At 43.9% G+C, this 26,092-nt stretch overlaps 1 long non-coding RNA gene across 1 annotated transcript; it reads right to left on the reverse strand.

The window, feature by feature from the left end:
* Positions 1-4,508: 4,508 nt before the first annotated feature.
* LOC311584678 lies at positions 4,509-25,228 on the reverse strand. The gene is made up of 3 exons (XR_014774957.1): positions 25,073-25,228; positions 5,779-5,855; positions 4,509-5,032 (listed from the first exon to the last, which is right to left on the reverse strand). It is a non-coding gene; the product is annotated as an uncharacterized lncRNA (long non-coding RNA).
* Positions 25,229-26,092: the final 864 nt, after the last annotated feature.

Below are 26,092 nucleotides of genomic sequence, written 5' to 3' on the forward strand. Positions count from 1 at the left end.
GATAGGATAGCTAGAGCTGTTACACAGAGAAACCCTATCTCGAAAGACAGAAGAAGAAGAAGAAGAAGAAGAAGAGGAAGAGGAAGAGGAAGAGGAAGAGGAGGAGGAGGAAGAGGAAGAGGAAGAGGAGGAGGAGGAGGAGGAGGAAGAAGAAGAAGAAGAAGAAGAAGAAGAAGAGGAAGAAGAAGAGGAAGAGGAGGAGGAGGAGGAGGAGGAGGAGGAGGAAGAAGAAGAAGAAGAAGAAGAAGAAGAAGAAGAAGAAGAAGAAGAAGAGAAGAAAGTAAGTAAAGAATCCTTTCATTTCACAGACCCATTTAATTACCATCATTTCTCTTCTTTGATATAGAGAGTATGTCCTGAACTATCACCAACTATTTTCTTATGTTTTGAAATATCAAAACAGAGTAAAGAGCCTGGAATGCTGAAGGAGAGCATTTTGCTTGTTCAGTTTTTAATTTTGTTTGTTTGGGTGCATTTTTCTTAGGGTTGCAAAGGAGGAATGGGTCATCTGAAGAAATACAGACACTGTTATTTTTCTTGGGCCTCCACTACACATTTTATTTGCATGACTAACAAGCTTCACTTTTCCTTCCCAGCTGCCCGCCACCACACACACACACAGGGTCTCTCTGTGTAGCCTTGGCTGTCCTGGACTTGCTCTGTAGACCAGACTGGCCTCGAATTCACAGAGCTCTGCTTACCTCTGCCTCCCTGAGTGCTGGGATTAAAGGCATGCATCATTACGCTTGGCTCCTTTTCAGCTTTTTGAAGAGGTTCTAATTTATTTATCATTGTGTTTATATGTGTGGGTATGATGCGCAGCATTCCAGTGGACTTAGAGGACAGAAGCATCAGAATCTTTGGAACTGGGGTGTGAGCTTTGCAGTCAGGAACTGAACTCAGGTCCTCTGCAGGAGCAGCACTAGCTCTTAACCAATGAGCCATCTCTCTACACTTCTTCTCATCTTTTTATCCTTCCCATGTGCAGAACTAGGAAGTTTACTGGGCATCGTCTCAATGACAGGTTATGAAGGTTGTAATGAGTGTGCTGGTTAGCTTGTCATCAACTTGATACAAGCTTGGGGCATCTGGGAAGCGGGAACCTCACTTGAGAGAACGCTTTTATCAGATTGGCCTGTAGGCAAGTCTGCGGGGGCGTTTTCTTGATTAATGATTGATGTGGGAAGGCACTGCTTACTGTGTCTGTGTGTGGGGGGGGTCGTGTCACCTCTGGGCAGACAGTCCTGGACTGCATAAGAGAGCAGTCTGAGCAAGTCACGGAGAACGAGCCAGTTAACAGTGTTCCTCTGTGGTCTCGGCTTGACTTTCTGCCTTCGCTTCCCTCAGTGGTGGACCATGATCAAGATGTGTAGACCAAACAAACCACCTCCCCAGTTGTTTTCTTTGGTTGTTTGTCACAGTGATAGACAGCACCCTAATGCAAAGGGAAGAGAAAAGCATGGACAGAGGGAACAAGAGAGAACGCAAGAGAGGGCTTGTAAAAACAGAAGAATAAGCTGTAGAGAATAATTAGGTTTAATTTATAAGACATAAGGTGCCACAAACAGCGCCTCAGTTTGTAGGCAGACATGAGCTCAGACTCAATACCGGATGACATTGAAAAGCCACTTAACTCAGATTTTAACTCATTTTGTTCTCTTGTACCTTTTGTTCTTTCTTTGGCACGGGCACGTAGAACATTTCTAGAGCACAGTGTGACAGTGGGATGTGAGTTCACAGTGCAGAGTGTTTATATCACATCTGATTTTGAGCTGCTTCCTCTTAACCCCCATTCATAGTAACTCCTTTCTTTGGTGCAAGCATTTTCTCTGAAGTGGACTGCGAGTCTTATAGCTGACAGAGGTTGAAAATATACTGTCTTTCATTTAAATTTTTAAATTAGAATACATCTTCATGACCGAGGCTTTATTGGAGCATGTCCAGCCTTGAACCATATTATGTAGGTATCTGTTACTAGAATATTCCTCACTGTGCCTGTAGAGGGCGGCCCTACTTCTTTGGACTCTCTGCTCTGCAGCCTGGACACAACAGCACAACCTGTGTCAATAACCTAGTTACCTCCTTGTCCATACTTGGATAACGTCTGTGACTCAAAATCTATGGAGTAAATGGAATCAGAAGATGAGTTTGAATCTGCAGTGTGTCATTTGCTTATTCTGTGACTTTCAGTAAATCATTTGGTTTTCTTTCAGATAATCTACTTTTTAAAAGTGGGAAAACACTTGATACTTCTCATAATTATGCCTTTAATCTGATTTTCAATACAAAGCTCTATCATCATAATTCATTTAGATCAATGCCAGCTTGAAAAACTAAATATTTCATTAATTTCCTTCTGGTCATTTCCCTCACACTCTATCTTTTCCACACTGGCATCAATATCTGTCAGTATTAAAGCAAATTACGGTGATCTCTCTCCCTCGAGGATGTTGCTATTTTTGTGCTCCAGGATTGGCTTTTGTACTGTTCCTTTATATTGCTTGTGGAGGTGAGTACTGTGTAAAATGAACATCCAAACATCTCAGGAAACAAAATGACCACTATGGGTCAAGTTGCTTTAGAGAGTTCTGTTGGGACATTCTAAGAATTTCACAGGAAAAAGTTTCATCAGGAAGAAGACACTGACTGAAGCTACTGGTTGTCACAGCATGCCTCAGTGGTGGCATCCTGGGCTCAGCCCACAGCAGCCGTGGAGCATCTGTAGCAAGGCCTGGAGGCTCACTGACCCAAAATAATAATGCACTTAAACCTGGAACCCACAGGAGAATTATTTCAGCTGCTTCAATTAGCAACATTCACTGTTACCACTGAGACTATAGAACATTGTTTCTTGAAAATGATGTGAAACTTACCTTACGTTTGTCCCATCCATCCATCCATCCGCTATGTAGTCCCAGGTAGCTATGAAGATCTATTTAGTGGTCTGGCATTGCTCCTGCTTGTAGGGGGATGGTGAGGAAGATGGATTGGAGCATCCCCGAAGTCCCAGAGACGGTACTGAGAAGAAGCTGTGAGAAAAGAAACATCAAAATTAGCAGATTGGGAATGCATACCTGTAAGCCCTATAGAAATGTGTGTAGGGTGCTAATTGAAAGACAGCAGCGTGGACAGTGGTGTCTGAGGACTGATCATGAAGCCCACTCACCCACCCTAAGATCCAGGCCAGGGAAAGTGGGATGGGTTTAATAAGGCCCGGTGCTGGTTGATCTGTCCTATCTCATAGGCAAACCACACTCCAAAACAACTGTGGTTAGGAAGCATCAGCCAAAACAGTTAACACAGGGCTACATGTAACATTCTCCAGGCTGGGCTAGGTGCTAGGAGTGTAAGTAGGGGGACTCGAGCGGCGGGGGTGGGGGGTGGGGTGGGGGGGTGTCACTGGCTGCCTATTCAAGTGATTATTTTCCAAAGATTTTGAACACTAGCAAATTTAAGTCTCTCCGGACTATGCTTGCTTATGAAGACTTTAAATCCCATAGACTAATAAACTACAAACACTAAACTTAAGTTAAGTGTGTTTTTATACTGGGTTTCAGCCAAGTATTGTGATGCGAGCCATTAATCCCCAGTACTTGGCGAGGTGGATGCAGCAGATCTCTGTGAGTTCCTGGCCAGCCCGGTCAACAGAGTGAGAGCTAGGAAAGCAGAGAAAAGTAGAAAAAAAAAAAGGTCTACTCAATTTCAGTAAGAAGAACGAAAGCGAGGACAGAAGACTTCCTCAGGGTTATCTAGGGGTCACGTCTAAATGACTTCTAGTATTCGCGGCTACAGAGGCTCCGGGATACGCAGTTTGGTAAACAGAATTAAGTACCCATCCAATTTAAAAGTATTTATCAAGTTCCCCTGATATTTGATGTGAGATAACACTCAAATACAGAGAGTCCACAGTGAATTTCACAAAAAAGGCTATTTGTCATATATGAAAGACACACAGACACACACACACACACACACACACACACACACACACACACACAAAGGCTATTTGTCATATATGAAAGACAGACAGACAGACAGACAGACACACACACACACACACACACACACACAAAGGCTATTTTTCATATATGAAAGACACACAGATAGACAGACAGATACACACATACAGACCCACACACAGACACAAACACACACAGACACACACAAAGGCTATTTTTCATATATGAAAGACACACAGACAGACAGACAGACAGACAGACACACACACACACACACACACACACACACACACACACACACACACACACACACCTTTTAAAGGATAATAATGAAAAAGTAACAGGTATACCAAACACTACTTGGTATCATTTTTTCTTTTTTTTAAGTTTTCTATTTTTGTGTCAAGGTGTGATTGAACAGGATTAGGCTGGGAAAGCATGTAACTTCTCCGAAAGGTCCACCCTTGGGAGATGTTTGCGGAGGAAGCATTAGAAGGACCCCACATGGATGGGGTGAAAGAAGGCTGCACGGAGAGAGTTTGGGTTGCTTTGAGCACAGCCTCTCTGCTCAAACCAGCCAAGAGGCAAAACAGAGCGTGTTAAGTCAGAATCCCCTGACTTTGGCCTAGGGATGTTTGAGCTGGCTAGAGCTATTTTCTATGAGCAACTGTGTCATGTACTTATGGGGTCAAATGGCAGCATAAATTGTCTCAATAGTTAGTGTCTTAATTCCCTCCATGATCAATGAGCAAGTCTAATTTGCCCTCCATAGAAAAACACTTTGTGGAGGATCTTTGGCAGGGCAGGGGCGCGACTGGAGCTTGTGATCTCAGGCCAAATATCACTAGTCTCAGCAGTACAGTTAATCCTCGGTGCTGGCAAAGGCCGTTTCCCTCGCATCATTCATGTGTGTCTTGGCAAAGGTGCTCTTAGGCACAAAGGAAATGTGCACAAAAGTGTCACTCCACATTTAACATGTCACTGTGGTCAGTCTCAGGAACACTTTGTATCGTTTGCTGCTGCACAGGTCTGTAAGAATGGCTGGGCGGGACTTTCTCTTCCATGGTGTTTTCCTGAGGCAGAGCAGAAATCAATTACCTTGGAGAAAGGCGGTACAAAAGACACAGTGAAAAGTATGGGCTGGGTCTTTATGTAGGGAAAGGGAGCTGCAAGGGCACTGTGAACGGTAAGGGCTAGGGTCCTCACACAGGGAGGCCTATGGTGGAATTGGAGGCCTGTGCAGCTAGGTAGAGGCCAGGGTGTGCCAGCCACGCCCTGAAGCAGGTACAGACCTAGCATGTGCAATGGTAGGATTTTCAAATGCTGAAAGCTAGACAGAAGTTTCCTTTTTTTTTTTTAAATGCAGGTTGGCCACATATAACATTATAGTTTATGTGCATAGTTTCTCAGTTTATTCTGGAAAAAAACTTTCTTCACCTAACAACTTAAAAACAGGTCTGAGAAGAGATTTGATATCCTATGAGCATACACAGGGGGAGGAGGTCCCCCTCAGCCACAGTCGTAGGGGAGGGGAGTAAGGGGGAAATGAGAGGGAGGGAGGAATGGGAAGATACAAGGGAGGGGATAACCACTGAGATGTAATATGAATAAATTAATAAAATATATTTTAAAACCAGGTCTGAGTTACATATGTCCCCATGTTTAGAAAATCAGAAGGTGTTTTCTCCCCATGCATACACCTCACCCCCTTCCCCAGAATAAAAGATTGGCTTTCAGAAGTCAGTCACTACTATGCAGCTACACTTCTGGGGATACCTTGAAGGAATCTAAGTCATCAAACCACAGAGACACTGCTCACCCATGCTTCCTGAAGCACCAAGCCTAGGATGGACCAGTTGATGGACACAGGAATTATACTAATGAAGATGTATTGACCTAAAGAAGATTGCAAAAAAAAAGTGTTGTCATTTGCAAAGAAAACTCCAGATCTAGAAACCCGCTACAGAAGGCAAATATCATGCAATGTGTGTCACTGTGTGTGTGTGTGTGTGTGTGTGTGTGTGTGTGTGTGTGTGTCGTGAACTAGAAGGAGGACTGTTTGGGAAGAGGAACAGAGAGGGCGGAGAAGGAAGAAGGAGGGCAGGAAAGGGTGGGTGGGCTGAATGTTTTCAAAGCAAATGACATACTTAAACAAATGCCTGTATGCAATCTGTCTTTACACAACGAATATACACCAATAATGCCACCTCAGAAGAGATTAATGGCACGATTTCCAACACTCAATATTATACTACTTCTGTGATAAGATAATATGCTTAGAGAAAGAAAAATTGAGGGTTTCTTGTTCAGGTCTTAGCTTGGAGAACATCAGGTTGTATAAAATGAATCAGGGTATTAATTTTTTGTGGGGTATTTAGAGTCTTCAATAAAATAAGGCATACTGCAAAGCACTAAAGGAGAAATTATACAGAGTTCTCTGAGTTTACTTAATCATAGAATTATTTGTTTGGGTCCTAAATAGTTCCATGAAACATATATATTTTTTTTAAAAGCTAAAACGAGAATCAGTTCAGCAGTTTTCACACTTAACAGGTATTTATATCTGTATCTGTATCTGTATCTATATCTATCTTTATATATATATATATATATGTATATGTATATGTATATGTATATGTATATGTATATGTATATATATATTTCAAGAACTGCCACTAACCTGGAAGTCTACTAAATCCCACATTCGTGGTGGGGAGATTATCCCAGACAGCATTATAACAGAGGGGTAAGGTAGTTATTGGGAATATTAAGACTATAGCCACAACCTCACAGAAATGGTCTACAAGCTTTGTGTAACCCACATCTCCTTGGACAGAATTTTCTTTTCTCCCACATGAGAGAATTCAGGTACCAAGGAGTGACACGAAGACAGGGTAGAGCTCACAGACATCTCTGAAATGTGAAATAGCGATTCAAATCACTCCACTGTTGGCAACCTCTCTCTCACCGGAAATCACACTCAAAAATGGGCCCTATCAGGGCTGACCGATAACCTCAACGATCTTGGGATGGGCCACCAGATTTCATCTGGCTTTTTGTCAACAATGAGTGTGCCCCTGCAGGCATGTACAAGAGTGTATGTGCAAGTTCTCGCCCCTGTGCCAGTGCAGAAGTCAGGCTGGGAAACCGCACAGAGGAAGGGAAACAAACCACACTTCCCAAAGTCTTCAAAGCTCATGGGAGTCTCAGAGCAGTTTCTTTTAATTCTCCCCACTGTGTTTTTTATGGAATTTTTCATCCTCTATGTATCATAGGCTGTGGTGAACACTAGGACTTAGTCGACAGGTCATCACTGACATCTTGATTTACTACACCTAGGGCATGTGACAGGCAAAGAGACGCCCTTAACTTACAGACTGAAATAGGAATCACAGTTTGAAGATGTAAAGTAGCTGTCGATGCAGCTTAGAGTGTGGGTAAAGAATAGACATCCGGGGGTCTGGGGAGATGCCATGGTTGATAGAGTACTTGCTCTGCGAGCATGAGGGCTCAGTATTGGGTCCCTCAGAACTGTGAAAAGCCCATGCCCACGGTTTTAGCATTTGGAATTGAAACAGAGGTGAATCTTCGGGGATTGATCCAGCCAATGAGCTCTGAGTTCCATGAGAGACCCTGTCTCAAAAATAAGGTGGAGGAGTGATTGGGGAAATCAACGAGTGTTGGCTCATGACAGACAAAGACGATGTGAGGCATAGCAGGAGGAGTACACTTTGTTATGAAGCCCCCAGTATCTAGAGTGTTTCTCTTCTTGTACTCCGTGTTTTTATTTTCCCATTTTCTATAGGCCCAAATTGATTTGACTCACGAGCTCTCACAAACCCAACCCCATGGAGACTGGGCAGCTACCAGAACAGCAGCTTATTAATTCAGTCTGACAACTGTGTCATTTAGCCCAGAAACACCCACACTGATATAATTCAAGCCACCTTTCTTTGTTGTCAGACTTCTTAAGGAACCAAACATAACCCTAGCCCAAGCCTGGTGTGTGTGTGTGTGTGTGTGTGTGTGTGTGTGTGTGTGTGTGTGTGTGTGTGTGTGTAAGTGTGTGTATGTGTGTATACTGTGCTTACACATGTTTTTGATATGTATGTGCTCATGTGTGTGTAGGCCAGATGCTGAGATCCACTGTCTTCTTAGATTGCTCTCCACTTTACGTATTGAGACAGGGTCTCTCACTGAGCCTGAAGCTCATCTCTTTGGGTAGCCTGGATAGCCAGTGTGTTCCAGCCATCTTCCTGTTCCATCTCTCTCCCCTCATTCTCCCTGTAGCTGCATCAATGGAGCTACAGACAAGGAGAACCATCCTTGGTTTCTTAATATGGACTAGAGAACCCAAACTCAAGTCTACATGCAGAAGCCTTAGAGACTGCATCATCCTCCCAATGCCCCAAAGTCGCTTTTTTATTTCCCATGAGACATGACAACACAAGAACAGGAGACACATGGGGTTCACAGTCTCACAACTGTCTTGGTTAGTGGAAAGATCTAGAGAGACATTACTCAGAAAGCGTAAAAACAAAACAGAGGGAGTTGGCTGAACTAAGGACCCAAGAGAGAAGAGCTAAGAGTCACAGAAGCGGCTGACTCTTGTCATGTTCCCAGTGTGACTGAATGAACTGGAAGCCTGCAAACTATGCTTCTTCATCAGAGAGGCCCCGGAGGTGTCCTGTGATGCATCTCACGCCTTTGGAAACTAGGTAGAAATTTGTTCCTGGCCTAACAGTGTTGAGGACCCGTTAAAAACTCTAAGAAGTGATGAGGTAGCTAAAAGGGATGGATGCGGTTTTCTCAGGAATAGATTAGTTCCCGAAGGACGAAGTGGCTATTAATATAAGGCAAGGACACCCTCTTCCTGTGTTTTCTATGCACCCTTTCTGAACTGATTTGCTTTCCCATTTTATGCCATTATATGAAGCTGTATGAGGCCCTCACGGATGCCCCATGGCATTCTCAGATTTCAGCTGCAGACTCCTGATCAAGGTAACCTTTCCTTTATAAACTGTAGGCTCGAGGGATTTCTTTCTTTCTTTTTTTTTTATAGCAGACAGAAAGCCTTCCATGTTCTACCATTCACCCCCATTCTCTTCCATTCTTGTCTCCATTCCCATAGGAAGAATGCGTTCTCTCCCTGTTTTTATTCATAATCAGGGTACCATTCTCTCTCCTCCCTCTGTGTGTTTGTTCATTTTATAGTCTGTTATATACATGTGTGGTTAGGGAAGTTAGAGAAATACTCAGAGTGCTTCCAGGAAGATTCACCACTGTCATCAGCCTAGTGTTTGGTGACAGTAAGGGCTTGTCCTCCAGATGCTCACAACGATGTGGGGGGAGGGAGACATCACGTGATGACAAACACATAGACACCCAGGTTACAGTGTGAGAGAACGGTGACCAAAGAAGATGATCTAGAGCAGAAGTTCTCAGCCTGTGGGGGCGGGGGGTCAAACCACCCTTTCGCAGGGGTCACCTAAGACCATTGGAAAACCCAGATAATATTTATGCTATGATTCATAAGAGTAGCATATTACAGTTATGAAGTAGACACAGGAATAATTTTATGATTGGGGGGTTTACTGTAATTCAAGGAACTATATTTAAGGGCTGAAGTAGTAGGAAGGTTGAGGACCACTGGCCTACAGACAAGCCTCAGCACCAGGGTGTGGTTAACCCCTCTTGGCAGATAGGCATGAGCAGGGATGAAGTAAGGATCCCTGTAAGATGGTGCTCCATCCGCTACATTGACACTGACCTTCCAGAAAGGGAAACGAAGCATAAAATAGTTCTAGGTACCCATTGTTACAAGTCAACTGGCTGATGAGGTGCAAGTGGGGATGTGTAGCATGAGAAGGGAGAGAGAGAAGTGAGCCTAGAGAGAGGGCCAGCCATTTGCTGTTGGGAAGAACACCTGTCGTTGGTTGGGGCTACCATAATAGTAGTGGAATCCATAAGCAGGCTGGCTTCCACACCAGGATCTCTTGTGGAAGTTTTGGTTTATATGTAAATGTGGTTTTTGTTTTAATCCCAGGCTTGGGCAATGGGGGCTGCCCCCAGTTTGTCCACAGCTGATCATTGCCTCCTGAAGAGGCATGTGATGTTTGTCAGCTGTGAACTACCTTGTGCAGGGGTGTGATCTTTGTCCGTAGGGATAAAAGCCAGACCCAAAGAAAGACTGGAGGGTCTGAGAAAGAATAAGGCTGCTGGTGCTCCTCTCTGCTGCTCCTGGTTGCTGTTGATGTAGTGTGACAAGAAGAAGTTGCAAATGTCCTGAGACAAAGATTGGACTTTCCCCCCCCCCCCCAAGGAACCTGGAGACCTGAAACAGCACGAAGCAGCTAAGAAAAACTCAGCCCCTCTCCCCACTAACCTTCTTTCTCTCCTACCTGGTGTTGGGGTATTAGAAGGGATTGGGCTGGAGTATGGAGAAGGAGACTTAAGGAAATAAAATTTAAAAAAATAGTTGTTTTAAAGTATGACAACAAGGATCAGTTCCTCACAGCTCTGGAGCCTTGAAATCCAAGATGGCGTGTGGGCAGGGCTGGCTGCCTCAGAGAGCTGCGTAAGAAAGGTCCAGTTCATAAGTCCTCCATATATTCTGGTGGCTTGCTGGCAATGTATAGCATTTCTTATCAGGCATTAATTAAGCTGGTCTCTGCTTTCATTTTTATATGCCATTCTCTGTTTCTGTCCCTCTGTCTCTCTCTCTGTCAGACTGTCTCTGTCTCTCTGTCTTTCTGTGTCTGTCTGTCTGTCTCTCTCTCTCCTTCTCTAATACCAACCTGCCTTTCCCATAAGGATCCCAGGCACATTGAACTAAGCCTTCTATTTATTAATGACTGCTTTTATCTCGATGATCTCTTTGAAAGCCCTGCCTCTAATCAAGATCACCTTCTGAAATACTCCAGGATGGGACTAACGTACAAATTTTGAAGAGACACATTTCACCCAATAGGAACTTACCTTTTAGGAACAGTTAAAGCAAGAGACCACAAGTGAATGAAAGGGACCTGATCCAAGATGGTGGTGCTGAGCATGCACGGTATCTGATCTCCAGAATGGAGACTAAGGACCCCGGCTGGGAGCTACAGACTGCAAGACCTGCAGAGCGCTAAGAGAGAGGGGTCTGCACAGTGCAGAGCACAGGTGGGCCCGGCCTCGGCCCATCCAACTGGCTCACAGAAGATCGGTGCCCAGTCCCCCCCGGCCTGGACCGGTACCAGCCTGTGAGCTGCAGCTGTGATCTGTATCAAGGACTGAACTGTGGGCAGAGAAGCAACAAAGTCTGGAGCTGCTGGGCTGGGAAAAACTCAGGAAAATGGGTGGATCTGATCTCAGACCATCCCCCCACCCCCTGTCAGTACACAGAAAGCCCCATGGGCCCCCGACTACCCGGGCACAATGTCCAAAGTGCAGTGAAGCTTAGCATGTCTTGCCTTACCTGAGCTCTTTCTCTCTCCCTCTCTGACTGATCTGTGGGCCACACAGAAACAGCATCAGTGGCTGCTGGCCCAGGGGAGCCGAGAGTGTGGATCTGGGATAGATTTAACCTCAGATCATCCTGTCAGTCCACAGAGGGACCCAGGGTCTGCATCAGAGGGCCCAGGCAGCTGTGAACACATTCTTAAGCTACAGTTCCGTAGCTGCACTCTCAGGTTGACTGATCTAAGGCAGCAGGGTCTGAACAGACAGAAGGGGCAGAAACCTAGCCAGCTGCCCCAGTGGACTGTTCCTGCACACTTGGGCTGAACTGAACCAGCCTGAACAGATCGAGTAGAAGCCTAGCCAGCTGCCACAGCCCAGCAGGGGCTGCCAGACTCTCTGGAGGGACTGAACCAGCTTGAGGGGCTCCGGCAGAAACCTAGCCCACCACCACAACTCAATGCGAGTTCCCACATGCTCAGAAGAGACTGAACCAGCTTGAGGGGGTTTAGCAGAAGCCCAGCCAACTACCACAAACCAGAGGGCAGTATCTGCTCTCTCAGGCAGGAATGAACCTAGGCACCACAACATGGCTGGATCAGGCAGAAGCCTAGCCAAATGCCACAAGCCAGCAGGGGTTCCAGTACTCTAGGGTGGATTGAGGCTAGGCCCTCAAAGCCCCAGTGCCCAAGGACAGGGTTTTCAAAACCCAGCCAAAGTCAGGATAACTGGCTTTATCTACAATACCTTGAACTGATCCTTGGGCTACAGAGAGCACCAGCACCTGCCTCTGCTGAACCAGTGGGGAGGCCAGGGTGTGGAGAAAAGTCACCCAGAGCTGAAACCAGGTCATTTTCCTGATCCAGGGAAGGGTTACCTGGGCCTTTGACCGATAGACACTCACCAATGAACTGCTGCTCTCAATGACCAGTGAAGGACAGAGAAACTAAGATCAGAGATAACAAGATGATCAAAGGCCAGCATTGATCCCCACACATTAACAGTGGGAGACTTCGACACTCCACTTTCACCAAAGCATGGGCCAATGAAAGAGAAACTAAACAGAAATAATGACACTAACTGATGTTATGAATCAAACAGATATAACAGATATCTACAGAACTTTTCACTCAAACACAAAAGATTATACCTTCTTCTCAGCACCTCATGGGACCTTCTCCAAAATTGATAATATAGTAGCTGACAAAGCAAGCCTCAACTTGTATCCTACCAGATCAGCTGGGCTTCAATTACAATAGAAATAGCAAAAAGCATACATACACATGGAAACTAAACAACTTTCTACTTAATGATAACTGGGTCAGAGAATAAATAAATAAATTAAAGACTTCCTAAAATTCAATGAAAATAAAGGAATGATCCTGTATAATAAAAGATCATCCAGAGGAATCTCCATACCTGATCTCAAGCTGGACTATAGAGCAACAGTAATTAGAACAGCATGGTACTGGCATAAAACAGGCTGGTTGACCAATGGAATCAAATCCAAGACCGTGAAATAAATCCATACACACATGAACACTTGTTTTTTTTTACAAAGAAGCCAAATAACTTAATGGAAAAATCATCTTCAACAAATGGTACTGGTCTGACTGGATGTCTACATGTAGAAAAATGCAAGTAGATCCATATTTATCACCATGCACAAAACTCAAGTCCAAGTGGATTAAAGACAACATAAAACCAGAGACACTAAATCTGTTAGAAGAAAAAGTGAGGAAAAGCCTGGAATTCTTTGTCACAGGAGACAAATTCCTGAACATAACTCCAACAGCCCAGACTATAAGGTCAACAATTAATAAATGGGACCTCATGAGGCTGAGAAGCTTCTGTGAGGCAGAAGACACTGTCAACAGAACAAAGTGACAGCCTACAGACTGGGAAAATATCTTCACCAACCTTACATCTGACAAAGGACTAATATCCAAAATATATAAGAAGCTCTAGAAATTAAACACCACCAAATCAAATAACCCAATTAAGAAATGGGGCTCAGAACTAAACTGAGAATTCTCAACACAGGAATACTGAATGGCTGAGAAACACTTAAGGAAATGCTCAGTGTCCTGAGTCATCAGAGAAATGCAAATCAAAATGACTCTGAGAGTCCATCTTACACCCATCAGATTGGCTACGTTCAAAAACTCAAGTGACAGCATATGCTGGCAAGGATGTGGAGAAAGGGGAATACTCCTTCATTAGTGGTGGGAGTGCAAACTTGTACAACGTCTTTGGAAATCAATCTGGTGTTTTCTCAGAAAACTGGGAATAGGGCTTCCTCAAGACCCAGCTATTCCACTCCTTGGGATGTACCCAAAAGATGCTCTACCACACAACAAGGACATATGCTCAATCATGTTCATAGCAGCCTTATTCATAATAACCAGAATCTGCAAACAACCTAGATGTCCCTCAGTTGAAGAATCATTAAAGAAACTGTGGTACATTTACACTATGGAATACTACTCAGCTATTAAAAACAAGAGAATCCTGAATTTTCTAGGCAATGGATGGATGGAACTAGAAAGATCATCCTGAATGAGCTAACCCAGACCCAGAAAGATACAGATGGTATATACTCTCTTATAATTGGACATTAGCCCAACAGATGTCCCCTGGAAGTCTTTCCTTAGCAGGAGATTGTGATAGATATTTGGATTTCCTATTCAGACTCCAGAAGAGAGAGGTAAAGGAGAATGGGGAAACAGAAGGATCCAGAGGGTCCCAGAAACCTACAAGAATTCCATTAAGGCTGGCAGATCTAGATGCATGGGGTTCTGCTCAAACTACTGTACCAACCAAAGATAATGCATGCAGTAAATCTAGAACACCTACTCAGATCTAGCCAATGGACATTACATTCTCCACAGTTGTGTGGAGAGCAGGGACTGACTCTGACATGAACTCTAGTGCCCCCTATTTGACCACTTCTCCTTGGTGGGGAGACCTGGTGGCACTCAGAGGAAGAGTAAGCAGGCTACGAGGTGAGACCTGGTAGGCTATGATCATATGGTGGGGGAGGATGCTCCCTTCTGTCATAGACTTAGGGAAGAGGAATAGGATGAAAGATGGAGGGAAGGGGGAACAGGAAGATACAAGTGAGGGGATAAAAATTTAGATGTAATCTGAATAAATTACTTAAATTTAAAAAATTAAAAAACAATAAATACTTTGTATTAGTTTTTAAAAAGAGAATGAAGGGTTAGCATGGAGCAGGCTGAGATGCTAATCAGCAAATGACTGCTCATTAAGAGCAATTAAGTGAAGACGCCATATCCCTAATTTGACCACTGTAATTACTGCTCTATGTCTCATCTTGGAATTCCAGGGGTCATAGTATCCTTCCAAGGATGGACATTAACATATAATTATGTGTGTGCCATACTCTAAGCCTGTTATAAGTACTAAGTCTATCACAGAAACCTGATTTAGTCTGTTGACAAGGTTAAGATGCATGTGGTAAGTAGTGCCGGGGGTGGGGGGGGTGCTCTGGATGGGTGTCTATTCCTTCTCTAAATGCACAAAAGTATTTAGAAGGTGACACCTTGGTTGTGTGTTCTTGCTTCCACTGAAAGGACTCTAGCCAGCCTGAGCATGGCAAACAGATCTCTGGCAAGCCTTGCCTGTCTCCATCCCCTCTGCCTTGGTATAAACCATTAGATTACCTCCTAAAGCTAGCCCTCTAGGTCTAATCCCCTTCTGAGGCTGACTACCAAGATCCAGCTATCAAAGTATTGAAGTCTAGCAATCAAAAACCCCTCTTTGGCTCACCTAATTGTCATGCCCAGTGAAAATTAAACACCTTGTCCTAACATGGGGTTTCCTCTTTTACCTTTATAAACAATCACTTTCTTATGGGCCATGCCTACCTCCTGTCTATCCAGAGGCAGCGCTTTGTCCCACACTGGGACAAATACCCCTCCCCAATCTCCACTGTTCCCTTTCCTTTATCCATCCTCTATCTCCTGACTTTGTCTTTTATAGCCTGCCCTTTGTCCCTCTGCGGCAAATAAATTTCCTTTGTGCCAAGAACTTGGTCTGGAGGTGTCCTAAGCCACTACGGGTCTTTTCATCCAACATGTGTAGAACTCGTTAAATTCCATATTTCATTTTTGTGTCCAAAAGCCGATGGAAATCCACAAATATCAGGCATCCGAAATTTAAGCACGAGAGAGGATTTCATGTCCCCTTATGGACTTTCTGGAAATTAGATGTCCAGCTTGGTATCCTATAAATCTTGATCGTGTTTGGTTTGCATTTAACATGGTAACTACCTACAAAGAACAAAACAGTATCTTTTTTTCTTTCCCTTCATATCTAGCTCTAGAGTACCCAACATGTAAGTTCCTTCTCTCCCACCATTCCTGCCAGGAAAGAAATGCCAAGAGCTTCCTCTGGCATAGTGTTCATAGTTTCGCCGTTGCAGGTAAGAGCTAGTTGGGACAGTGAGACTCTTAGAAACTTACTTTAATAGTCATGCACTTTCAAATGGTATTTGAAATGATCCTCTACATTGTGGCTCCTGATTTTACACCAACACAGCCCTGGATCTAGATCTGAGGCTTTGAAAGTTTCCCACTCTTCCGAAGTTTTTTACCTGAAATGGAACTTTATTTCTTCCAGAGAAATCCATTAAAGTAGTGTTTCTGAAAGACACAGATAGTCTAAAAGTCACTCATTGTCGTCTCTGCCTTGTGAAATATAGTACCTAATGTCTATTTCTCTCTTGTGTTTGTGTTCCCATCCATCCTAACCTTTCCTACTGTGACATTTGAGCTATCCCTCTGTTTTGCTTACCCTCAGCTGTTGCAGTGTTGCTGTCTTCTTTGTCTCAGCCCTAAACTCCTGGAATAAAGACTCATGAGACTCAAAACATATCTTCAGATACCTAGGTCATATAGCTAGGCTCTTCTCTGACTAGCTCATAACTTAAAATAACCCATTTATACTAATCTACATTTTGCCACATGGCTGGTTACCTCTGCTCAGGTACCATTCATCTGGCCTCATCTCACATCTTTTCTGGGGTGACCCTTCCAGGTCTCTCTCTATCCCATAATCCTTTCTGCCCGTTGGATGTCCCACCTCCTATTTCCTGCCTCAACTATAGGCTATTAGCTTTTTATTGACAGATGATGCTTCCATATAGACACTAGCGATTCCTTCTACACTCGGCTACTCCAAGCATATTGACAAGTAACTTGTATGGAGCAAAAGAGAAAGTACCACGTATTGTTTAATGATTTCCTCTGAACTGAAACATTCCCTGCTGAAGGTGGAAGGTTAGCTCATGAGTTTTAGGATGCACACAAAACTTACAAGTGCATGAAAGTCATTCAGGGTTCTACAGGAATGCCACTTTTCATGACTGCTGGCTTATGGGAAATTCAGCTGCCTTTGAATCACCTCTGCTCCTCTAAGTAACTCCAGCAAACTTGTTAATTTGCCAAGTTGGACTTTCGTAGAATCATAACTTTGTTCTGGGACAAATAGGCATTTGTTTCTGTCTTTCCACCCTCCAGGGATTGCCAATCACTCTGGGTTACCTACATCACTAGCTTAAGTGTGCTGGAGATGACAGAAGAGAAGCCAGCCTGCAGGCTTCTTCAGCTTTTCTGAGACATGGACCACCAGGCCAATGCATGTTCATTTGAGTCTACCATCTTCTATTGCTTTCCTAACCCACTCCTCCCTAGATGAAGCCCTGCCCCTGCTCACCTGCATTTTCCAGTGGTCCCTTCTTTGTGTCGATCTTTGTAAGTTCTCAGGGACCACCTTGACTTTAGGTATATGGATCCCTGTCCAACATTTTTCAGATACCAGTTGAGAATCCATAAAGAGACATTCAAATGGCAAATCCAAACTCTCATCTCTTGGGATTCTCCCACAGGCTATATGCTCTAGACAAGAAGAGTGGCCTTTCCATCTACACCTGCGTTGTACGTATGCCCCATCACTCTTCCTCACGCATAGGATGCAGAGCCTCTATGTTCAAGCCTCAGCCTGGTGGTTTCAAAAAAAACTGTCCCTGAAAGTTCTTATCATAAGCAATGTCCCCAAGGAAATCCTTTCCTAAAGCCCATATCACTTTAAGCCTATTTTTTATTTTATATCTGCTCAGTTTCTTTTTGGACTGAAAGGCCCCTTGAGTATAAATATTTATAGATATAGATATTGCGAGTGACTGGTGCAGCATCTCACATACCTATCATGTGCCAGGCTAATAGATGAAGGGGAAACCTCAACAGTTGTCACTGTGCATTGTCTACCCAGATACAAGCTCCAACCACACTTTTATAAGCAACACTCCGGGCAGACCTTCCCAATAATGTACCTCCCCAGGGATGACTGGCTGTTGCTGCCTCTCCTATATTCTTAGCACAGTCCCCATGGCAATAGTTCCTTAATTTGAAAGCGAGGTGGGTGTGGGGGGAGCAGTGTCTTACTGTCTGTTCTGTCCTGCTGTTGCGTCAAGTTCACTACTTGCATTTTGTCTCAGCTCTGACACACCGAGTTGATTATCAGCTGTCTCGTTTTCAGGAAGGAAGTATTGATGAAATCCACTTGAAGTTACCTCATCACATTTGGAAATCTCAGCAATCAACAGTGATCTGGGATCCTGTGTGTGTGTGTGTGTCTGTGTGTGTGTGTCTGTGTGTGTGTGTGTATGTGTGTGTGTGTGTGTGTGTGTGTTTCCTTTTCTTGCTATGAGCAACCAGGATCCCAGATGCCGAGCTGGCTATGAATTGTAGAACACTGAAGCAAGTTCCCTAAGTGGTGCCAACCCTCCCTCTCCCCCTCCCTCTCCCCCTCCCCCTCCCACTTCCCCCCTCCCATCCCTCTCCCCCTCCCCTTCCCGCTTCCCCCCTCCCATCCCTGTCCCCTTCTCTTCTCCTCTCCTCTCCTCTTCTTCTCTTCTCTTCTCTTCTCTCTCTCTCTCTCTCTCTCTCTCTCTCTCTCTCTCTCTCTCTCTCTCTCTCCTCACCTCTGTGTGTAGGTGTGTGGGAATGGGTAGATAGAAAAAGGTATCAGTCAAGGCTGAGAAAAATATTGGACGTTGGCTTAACAGCTATGAATAGAGAACATCTCAAAACAGAATCTGGAATAAAGATAGATCAAATCAAGCCTTAATCACATAGTCACTTGTATCCTACTTTCCACAATAGCCCCCAAATAGATATTTTGCCCAGTTAGCCCTTCTTATCCTTTTAAGCTGGTCTTTTCTTTCTTTGGTGTCTCGTCTGCTCAGGCTGGCCTTGAACTTGTGGACAGCCTAGATGACTCTAGGCTCCTAGTCCTTTATCCTCTGCCTTGCAACTGTTGGGATTACAGATGTACACTTCCATGCATGAACAACATTCTGCATTACTTTCTATCACTTAAATTAGTTGTTTCAGAGAAATGAAGAGGAAGATACACAATACAGTTTGTGCACTCTTTACTCTCCCATCCTTATTCTTTCTATACCTGTCAATAGTCTGGGCTGTTAGACATAGGAGGAGTTCAAAATCTTCTCCACAGGTAAGGCTCAATGGTTATTCTTTATTGCTCTGGGGCTCTTGATTAAAATATGGAATTTATGGCTCACTGCTTACTCAGAATGTTAATGCAGTTTTTAAAGTCTTCTTTTATAGTGAAAGCAAAATGACTAGACTTGACATTATCATGAACTCCTGCCCCTCTTGGTTTTCTCTGTTATGCAGCTGTGCCTTCCCCATCTCAAAATGTCCATTGCCTTCTGCCTGCCTTTGGTAACTTATAGTGGTTGTCAAGTAGATAAGGTCTAGAATCACCCACGAGACAAGTATTGGGGAATGCCTGTGAGGGTTTGCCTAAATGAGAAAACGCACCTTAACTGTGAGAGCACCTGGTCTAGGATCCTGGATAGAATAAAAGGAAAAAGGCGAGGTGAGCACTCGAATTCATATTTATTCCTCTCCACTACAAGACTGTAGTAGATGCGGATTGACTAGCTGCTTCAAGCACTGTAACCCCCCTTCCATGACTGACTGTGCTCTCAAACTGGGAGGCAAAAGCAATGTTTTGTTTTTGTTGCTTCTGTCAGATACTTTGTTGTAGCAGTGAGATAAGTAGCTATTCAATGCCCCAGGCTCCACACACAGCTACCTTGTGGTATCCTCAAGACTCTATTTTGATCAGTGCTCTGTATTTCAAACTTAACAGCTCCTGTTTTGCTCATAATCACAATGTCTAGGACACCAAAACATCATCTTGGGCTGACTGCGAATTCCCCATTCCATCTCTCTCTCTCTCTCTCTCTCTCTCTCTCTCTCTCTCTCTCTCTCTCTCTCTCTCTCACACACACACACACACACACACTCAGTTTGAAAAAACTCTTGATTCCTCCCTCCCTCCCTCCCTCCTTCCCCTTTCCTTCCTTTCTTCCTCCCTTCTCCCCCTCCCCTCTCTGTGTCTAGAGTAGGGGGAGAGACAGCGAAGAAACCATTGGATATTTGATATATTTTGAAGTGTACCCAACCCATCACCATGCTCCCTAGCCATACAATTTATCATTAGAAGGCCATAGGTAGATACTATCTGGACCTAGTAAATTTAAAACTCCAAGTAGTAAAAATTCAAGGGAGGTAAGAGAATAGTAGGAGCCATCTGCAGTTGGCTGGCATCTGGAAGCCCCTACCCTTGCCTCCAGCCCTGCACCTGCTGCAACCAAGGCCACTGGAGCCAGGGCAGAAGCTGAAATGGCATTTGTGAATCTGCTAAGTGCCTTTGCCTTCTACTCAGAAGCTCTAGTTCTCCAAAAGTTAGTGGGTTGCTGATGATTTGCCAGGCAAGCTTATCTAAAGTTCGGTACACCGGTGGCTTCCTTGAGGAGGTCACTAGGTCCTTAGTCAAGTGCTCCAGAAAGCTTACAAAATAAGGAATCTATTTCATTTCAAATTGCCCAAAATATGCATTATTTTTGGTTTGCTAGTTTCTATAAAGCTGTATAACGGAGGTCCTGAGAAATGTTTTTGAGAATAATTGTGACAAATATGTAGGTGTGAGTGAGGCACTGTGTCTAGCTTATCCACAAAATATACTTGTATATATTTAAATTATCAAGAAGTAGGCCTGTGGTGTTGGATTAACCTGAGGAGACTGATATTAAAGGGGCCGGTGGGACAGCGAACCTGTCTTTGGAATGACGCCTACAGATCAGAATGTTTAAACATAAGAACAAAGTAAAGGTAATTTTCTTCTATTTGGTGTTGTTTCCCAAAGTTTTGCTAGTGAAGGAAACAACCATGTGCAAACCAAACAAAAACAACTCTCAAAAAAGCATTGTCCGTTTTTTTCTCTGTTGCTTTTTTTTTTAAACATTAATTAGTTATCTAAATCATCTTATGCTATTTCCTAAAACTTAAATCTGGGCTTTGCAGCAATAGCACTGCCCCTCACAACGCTTTTGAGGGATGCATGCAGAAGCTGCCTGAAGAAGCCAGAGAGGTGTGACCACTAATCACAGGTGGCTCCCAAGCACTTAACATCCAGGCAGAATGTTTGATGATGTGCTGGACATGGAAAACAGTCCCGGGACCTTGGAACATCTCAGAATTCTTTATTTTTGTTAGTTTGTTTGTTTTTCGAGACAGGGTTTCTCTGTGTAGCCTTGGCTGTCCTGAACTCACTTTGTAGACCAGGCTGGCTTCGAACTCACAGCGATCCGCCTGTCTCTGCCTCCCCAGTGCTGGGATTAAAGGCATGTGCCACCACGCCTGGCTCATCTCAGAATTCTTAAGACATGGGTTTTATGTTTAATGATAGTTTTTCAAATAGATTCGATTAAGTAAAATATGTAAGTAACCAGCTGTTTCTTTTTGCTTTTGAAATATGGTTACCACAAAATTTAAAATTGTGTGTGTGGTTAATTAATGTTATTTTCTGGCCAGAAGTCTGGTAGTGTAAACACTGGGGGGGGGGGGGGAGGGCGTGGATGCGTGATTTTACTGTGGGTGTACTGGACTGCTGCGAGGGTCTCCCTGTGCTCCTGTTCCAGGCAAGCTCCCCATTTCTCTCCCTGCTGAGCAGTGGCTTATAAAGAAACTCAGGGACCAAAAGCGAAAGGGTTTAGCTTGCCTCAAGTGCTTGGAAGACAGCAAGCTTGCGAGAGGACAGACTGGAGGACAGGCTCTCCAGAGGCCAGACTGGGTGATGTGTCAAGCTGCCCTAAGAATGGATGCTGTGTAGAGATAGTTTGTGATTGGTGCCTTGGGATAACGCATTTCAGCTAAGACTCAAGGACGCAGCACCTAATCATCCTATAGATTTCTTTCCCCACTCATGGGCCATCAGCACTTATGTGTTCTCCTGCGATCTTAATTTACTGTCACAATCTTGATTAAGATGAATGATGTATCTGTGCGCGTCCAATGAATACTGACCATCCATCAGATGAGTGAGAGGCTGCTCAGCGATAGAATTAGATTTGACCGTGCAATCCCAGGACCTCACTAAAAGGCCCACATTAACCGCACTCATGTACTGTGATCTCAATTATTCAAATCAAGAGAGGGTATAAGAAATGTTTGAATAGGGTTGAAATGATTCTTTTAGAGGAGAAAACCCTTTGAATTTTCCAAGTCCCTGTGATTAAGATCCATGAGAAGAGTTTGTCATCGGCTCTGCAACCTGTAAAGACACTAGTTCTTGCCTTAAAAATGGATCACTTTGTCTTCCAACAGACAAAAAGATTCCACGGCAGTGTGCACACGCCTTGCATAACCATATGGCAGGATTAATTTAATGCTTAAACTGTGATCATAATCTAATTGATGAGCTGGTGAAATTATCTGCCTTATAACTCTTTTTGACCCTAATGCTTTTTATCTGGAATTCCCTGATTACGCAGCTGCAGGATCAGATCTTAATGAACTGTGGCTTGCAGTCAGCTGCCCAGGCAGGTGAAGCAGCTGCTGCCCACCCCTACCCTCAATGCAATTTCACCATCCCAGAGGAAACTGTATAGTCATGTGTAGATTTTCCTTATTGAATCACTGAAGGACTCAGAAAGAAAACACAGTGTGAAGAGATATCACAATATATTCAAAGGAAGGAAATCTGTGGCCCTTTATTTTTTTCTTGGATGATAAGTAAAAAGGTCAATAGGAAAAAGGTTACTCTCTCTTTGTATTCATGGTAGAAATAAGGATGAAAGAGATAATTATAAAACCTTGCTATTAAAAGCCTAGTGGTATAATTTAGTTGTACCTTACTTACAAAACCCTTACTGGTCCACAAGGCCTGGAAGATCAGTGTCCAACCTTCCCCTCCAGATACCCTTTTTCTCTTCACTCACTGTGGAAAGACCCAGTATTTGACCTTGCCGTTCCTCATTTGTGTCAACCTCACTCCTGCCACAAGGTCATCGCAGTAGCTACGACTGTTTGTTAAACATCATCAGATCTTTATATGTCTAAACCGTGGGGGTTTTTAATCCATTTTCAGCTGGCCATATGAAAGAAGCCTTTCCTGATAATCATGTGAGGAGGCCCCTTCATCTTCAACCCCTCTGTCACCTAGTTTTCTTCACCGCCATCACCCCTATCTGATGAGCTCGTGTGCTGCTAGATGAACTAGTGACAATTCAGCAGTCTGTAGATGCGTCACTGGTATCTGGACAGTCGCCTTATCCAAACAGATTGTAGCCTGGATTACAAATGGGCCTAGGGCCTTGGTCCTCAAGAGATAAAATAAGAAAGGAATCACGTCCATCCTCTTGTGGTTGCTAGGATAATATACTTGTTGCAAAGTGTGTGGAATGTGGGAGTGGTGTTAGAGCCTGGATACAGTGTGTGTGTGTGTGTGTGTGTGTGTGTGTGTGTGTGTGTGTGTGTGTGTGGTGTGAGGTGTTAGAGCCCTTTGCTCACACTGTGCTCCTGGAGCAGCATGGCTGAGAAGCTTCATTAGACAATTAGAGAGCTGTTTAGGGTGCCTTTCTAAGTGGTAGTGAAGACAAACATAGGAGAAACAAACAGCTGCTGCGGCACAGCCGGGTGAGAATCCAGGGCAACAGGAGCCCCTGACAGGGGTCTGGAGGAGTTGGTGACCTCTGAGACAGGGATGCTTCTGGAAAACTGAGTCCTCTGAATGGGAACTTAAATGAAGGCTGGGAGTTATCCGAAAAGAGGATGGGTGTGTTTCAGATGGGGATACAGCCACACAATGACTCAGAAGTGAAAGTCATTTAAAACCTACAGGTAGCCAAAGGGGCTACACCAGAGGTTCTCAACCTGTGGGCCACGACCCCTTTGAGCATCAGAAGACCCTTTCACAGGGATCATAGATCAGATAGCCTCTATATCATATATTTATGTTACAACTCATAAGAGTAACAAAATTACAGTTATGAAGTAGCAAAGGAATAATTTTATGGTTTGGGGGTCACCACAACATGAGGAACTGCATTAAACAATCGCATCATTAGGAAAAATGGGGAACCACTGGACTAGGCAGTAAGGGGTGGGGGAGGTAGTGAGAGGTGGGGCTGGGGCTGAGAGTGCAGGATGGGTGGGTGGGGTCATACAGGACCTTGGGAGGCTTGGGGAGCAGGGGACCAACTTACGTGTTTTCATCTCTAGTGAGTGTCCTCAAAGCCCTGAGAACCAGTCACAGTCGGGGGGCCTTTAGGTTAAAATGGCAACATGCCATTCACATGCTATTTTCTCTTTCCGTCTTATCCTTTCCTAGTTTTAAAATCATTTATACAACTTTCAACTTTCACATGCACTTATCTATCTAGGTAGAATAATATACATGGTTTTTTAATCATCTGGGATTTGAAGTTCTCCATCTCTTTTATGCCTATAGAATGCTAAAGTCTTCTCTTTCTGAGAATCTCTTTAGAAAAGTGCCTATGCCAGGAAACACTGATTCTAAGAGACACTTTGAAATACAAGTGAGAGGGAATCTTAGGTCAAATGTATCTACTTCTTGGAAAATCACAACCCACATGAGACTGAAATATCTTGTAGAAAAGAAATACATCTTAACCGTTTGTGTCACTGTTTCTCAAATGTATCTTCTGTGGGCCTTGCCACCCCTTACCCGTCCACCTCATCACTACTCAGCTGTTTTGTTGTTCATTTTGCAATTCACCTGTCAACATCTCCAGGCAGCAAGTCAGCTGAGTGACTCTCCTGCCACCAGCTTTTCTTCCATAGTCTCCTATTGGTAAGCTCTGCTATTTATGAGTCCTAGTCTCTGGCCTTCCCTCCTTGCTCTCAGCCATTCTAACTGAAGCTTTCTCTTGTCACAGGGTGTTTTATTCCAATGAGCAATTCCTTACTTGTAGGTTCTGGGTATCCTGACCCAAGATATTTAACTGTCACAGTCAAATCTCTAGCCTTTGCTTTGGCTTGAGTCTTCAGACTCCATTCTTAATATTCCCCTCTGTCTATGAGCCTTTATGTTCCCTCCCCAGGACCCAGAGGCCACAGAGTTTGTCTTCTGCTGCTTTGAAAGTTCCCCTCTCCTCTCTTTTAGGTTCAAAGCTGATCTTCTCCAGAATTTTTCATTCTTTTTACAAACTCGATTTTATTTCCTTAACACATCAATGTGCTTGTAATACTTACTGAGTGTGCCAGGTTAATCATCACTGGCAGTTTGACTGATTTAGAGTTACCTAGGAAACATACCTCTAGACTCTATGGTTGTTTAACTGACGAGCACAGTCCCATCCCGAATGCAGGCAGCGTGAGTTCATCGGCTGGGGTTCTAGACTAAATAAAAAGGAGGAGGTTGCTGAGTGCCAGAAGTCATCTCAGTCTCCTTTCTGAATATGGAACATACTGTCCACCCAACTTCCCTGCTGCCATGACCTCCCTGGCACAGTAGAGCCCAAGTCCATCAACCCCTCTTTCCTTTGTTCCTTTTTTCCTTACCTCTCTTGCTGATGAATTTCGTGACAGCAAATAGAAAAGTAGCCAACACTGGGGAAGGCAAGCCTACCAGTATATAACTGGATGGAAATGTTGCCCAACACACAGCAGGTATTCCTTAGGAAGCACTTCCTATGTAAGTGACAAGGTCTAAATATTATGGGTTGTAGCAACAATAGTAAAAGGGTGAGCACATGGCCTGTTAACAATAAATGAATGCGTATGTCATAGAGTTCAAAGAGGGAAAAGATCTGCTCCTATTATCCCACTTTGAAAAGGCTCCGATGGAAGCCTGCTGATGTTGAATGAGTTTTCTGAGGTCACTTATGAGGCTAAGCAGGAATTAACCTTCACACCACTTAATTCCCTGTACAACACACTCTCACGACTCCCTGCTGTCCTCTCGACAACTAACCCTGTGAACAGGTGGTCACTTGTATTATGACATAGGAGTTTCCACATGAGAACTTGAGAACATCGGGCTGAGGTTTTCAGAGGGCATGAAGGATGCTGGCAATGTAAACATATGGATGGATGCGTTTTGCAAAGGCAAAAGCAGTAGAGTAGGGCAACACAAGCATTTAATTTAGAAAACTCCAAAGAAGCACACATTGGGAAATGAAAGCATATAAGGCATTCATAGGAGGTAGGTCATAGACTGGGTGGAGATGGATGTGAGGCTGACATTTGATGTACTCTCTGTACGACATAGGCACTTCCTATTGTGTCAGAAAATGATCTTCAAATTCTCCTCCAAAATATTGAAACTTATTTTTA

This window comes from Acomys minous, assembly GCF_964271855.1.
Source record: "Acomys minous genome assembly, chromosome: 15".
Taxonomy (NCBI): Eukaryota; Metazoa; Chordata; class Mammalia; order Rodentia; family Muridae; genus Acomys; species Acomys minous.